The sequence below is a fragment of the Pipistrellus kuhlii genome, unplaced genomic scaffold, assembly GCF_014108245.1.
Source record: "Pipistrellus kuhlii isolate mPipKuh1 unplaced genomic scaffold, mPipKuh1.p scaffold_m20_p_1, whole genome shotgun sequence".
NCBI lineage: Eukaryota > Metazoa > Chordata > Mammalia > Chiroptera > Vespertilionidae > Pipistrellus > Pipistrellus kuhlii.
In genome coordinates this window covers 168,372,875-168,376,594 of record NW_023425404.1, presented here as the reverse complement: position 1 = coordinate 168,376,594, position 3,720 = coordinate 168,372,875, and positions in this window count along the sequence as shown.

Sequence of the window (3,720 nt, the reverse complement as noted above, 5' to 3'; positions counted from 1 at the left end):
TTGACATAATTTGTTCTTTGTAAAGAAATGCTATAATAATCTAGGAGACCTGGAATGAGTTTCTGAATATAAAAAGAAGTGACATTTCAGTTAGTATTATAAAAGGGTAATCACTACTCATTTTATCTCTACTGTCTCAAATAATTTTAGCTCTGATTTTTAAGTGTATCATACAGATATGAAGTGCTGAAAGTTGTATACATATGTATGCCATATCACTCTAAATTAAACACCAGTTGATACTATTTTAAGAAATTTGAGAATAAAATTAGCAATGCTGTCTGTCTTTGCTCATTTGTAAGGTAATCAAATTCCTTTTTCTAAAAAATGAATCACAGGTCCCTTTTCTATATTTCCTTACCCGTTAATATGATTTCAAATATAAGCTACCTTCGCCTGGCCAGTGTGGCTCAGTGGTTGAGCATCAGTCGATCAACCAAAAGGTCACAGGTTTGATTCCTGGTCAGTGCACATGCCTGAGCCGTGGTCCTGATCCCCAGTGAAGGGGCTTGCAGGAGGTAGCTGACTGATGTTTCTCTCTCATCAATGTTTCTATCTCTCAGTCTATACCTTTCCTTTTCTCTCACTCTGAAAAAATAAATAAAAGCATATATATTTAAAAAATATATTTTATTGACTTCAAAGAGGAAGCGAGAGAAAGAAACATCAATGATGAGAAAGAATCACTGATTGGCTGCCTCCTGCACACCCAACACGGTGTTCGTTCCCTCAACCCCGGGCATGTGCCCTGACCAGGAATCAAACCCTAAACTCCTGTTTCATAGGTTGACGCTCAACCACTGAGCCACACTGGCTGAATAAAACATATATTTTCTAAAAAGTAAGCTACTTTCAATCTTACTGAGTTTCAACCCTAATTTAAAAGCTTTTAAACAGCTTAAAGGGGGAAAAAGCAGAAATAGGTAGGTTAATGTATTTATTTCTTAGGGAAAACTGAATAATAAAAGTAGGCTTCCAAGCAGATCACCCCTGGTATCTTCTATCATGACATCCATATATTTAATGTCTATTGGGTCAAAGGCCAACAATTGGTTTGTGACAATTGTAGTTAATTAATCAAAATCAATTTGATCTTTGCATACCCTTCTATCCTCCTGTGCTTTAATTAACTCTATAAAACTGCGTCAGGGAATTGCCTCCAATTCCTAGCCTATCCTACAACGTCATTGCTCCACCTTAAAGTAGAATATTGAACTAATTTTATACTAGACAAAGCATCCCAGGCAGATAATATATTACCTTACTGATGGCATCTTCCTTCCTGACCACTTGATACTAAATAGCAACCTCCTCTCTCTAATCACTTCCTATGTTTTCCATATAGCTTCATTTTTTCTCCTTAGCACTTATTACCACTCAATATACCACGTTAGATATCTTTACCTATGTAGTTGTTGATTTGTTTATTATGTCTTCCTTTACTGGAAAAAAACTCCAAGTCAGATTTTTAATCTCTCCCATCATTTAAAATACACTTACTTTATATACACTTTCATTTTGTTCTGTTATCTCAAGTTCTTGGTGTTGTTCATTTGGCAACAACCTAAGTGCCCATCAGCAGATGAGTGGATAAAAAAGCAACTGTGGTACATTTACACAGTGGAATGCTGCACAGCAATAAAAAAGAAAGAACTCTTACCATTTACAACAGTATGGATGGGCCTGGATAGTATTATGCTAAATAAAATAAGCCAGGCAGAGAAAGATAAGTATCACATGATCTCACGCATATGTGGAATCTAATGAAGCAAATAAACTGGTGATTAAAAATAGACCCAGAGACTTAGAAGCATGAACACACTGTTGAACCTCAAAGGGAAGGCAGGGGGGATGGGTGGGAAGAGATCAACCAATGAACTTGTATGCTAGATGCATGACCCAGGGACACAGACAATAGGGTGGTGAAGGCCTCACAGGGAGGAAGGAGAGGCAAGCTAGGAGAGATAATGGGGGGTGGGGGGGTGGGAAAGAAGGACCTATGTAATCCTTTCAACAATCAAGATTTTTTTTTAAATGCTATGTGAGATTTACATTTAAAAATATATATATTTTATTGGTTTTTCACAGAGAGGAAGAGAGACTGATAGAGAGTTAGAAACATCAATGAGAGAGAATCATCGATCAATCGCCTCCTGCACACCCCCTACTGAGGATGTGCCCTCAACCAAGGTACATGCCCTTGACCAGAATCAGACCTGGGACCTTTCAGTCGGAAGGCTGATGCTCTATCCACTGAGCCAAACTGGTTTTGGCCAAAGGTAACATCTTGCATAACTACACTACAATATCAAAGTCAGGAAAGTGACATTGGTATAATCCATAAAGCTTATTCATATCTCACAAAGTTTACATGTACTCATTTGTGTGTGTGTGCAGTTCTGTGCAATTTTATCAAATCATAGATTCTTGTAACTTCCATCACTAAAACACAGAACAATTCTCTTGTATGTATGTACTTAAATTTGGTAATTTCATCTTGTTAAAAAAAAAAAAAAAGAACAATTCCATCACCACAAGACTTCCTTATGCTACTCTTTTATAACCATATCCACCACCCCCCTCATCCTAGCAACCATCTGATATTCTCTATTATTTTATTATTTTAAGAATGTTACATATATATATAATCATATACTATGTTACCTTTGGAGAATTGCTTTTTTTCACTCGGCATAATCCATGTTGTGTGTATCAAAGTCCATCTCTTTTTATTATGTTCTGTTTAACCATTCTGTTGTCACCTGTGGAAGGGCATCCAGTTGTTAGCTATTATGAATAAAAGCTGCTCTGAACATTTGTGTGCAGGTTTCTGTTTTCACTTCTCTGGAATAAATGTCCAAGAGTGCAATTGCTGGCTCATTTGGTTAATGCTTATTTAATTTTATAAAAGATTGAAAAAGTATTTCAGTGTATATACCATATTACTTTTCCATTATCAACGAGTGACCAGGTTCTCTGTATCTTTTCCAGCACTTGGTATTATTATGTTTTACTAGAGGCCTGGTGCAGGAAGTTCATGCACAGAGTGTGTGTGTGGGGGGTATCCCTCAGCCCAGCCTGCACGCTCTCCAATCTGGGACCCAGTAAGGGCCAATCCCAGAAGGGCAGTTGGACATCTTTCTCACAATCCAGGACTGCTGGCTCACAACTGTTCGCCTGCCAACCTGCCTGATTCCCCTTAACCGCTTTTGCCTGACAGCCTGATCATTCCCTAACCACTCCCCGCCAGCCTAATCAAGACTTAACTGCTCCCATGATGGCTCGATTGCCCTTAACGGCCCTCCTCTGCTGGCCTGGTCACTCCTAACTTCCCTCCCCTGCCAGCCTGGTCACCTCAACTGCCCTCCCCTGCAGGCATAGTCTCCCCTCAACTGCCCTCTGCTGCAGGGCTGGTCACTCCTAACTGCCCTCCCCTGCTGGCCTGATTGCCCACAACTGCCATCCCATGCTGGCAATCTTGTGATGGCCATCTTGTGTTCACATGGGGTTAGCCATCTTGTGTGTTGGAGTGATGGTCAATTTGCATATTATCTCTTTATTAGATAGGATGTTAGCCTATCTAATGGGTATATGTATAGTGATACCATATTGTGGTTTTAACAGCTTTTGATATTGGGTATCTTTTTATTGCTTTATTTGCAATCTGTATGTCCTCTTCAATGACATGTATGGTCATGTCTTTTGCCCATTTTCTAACTA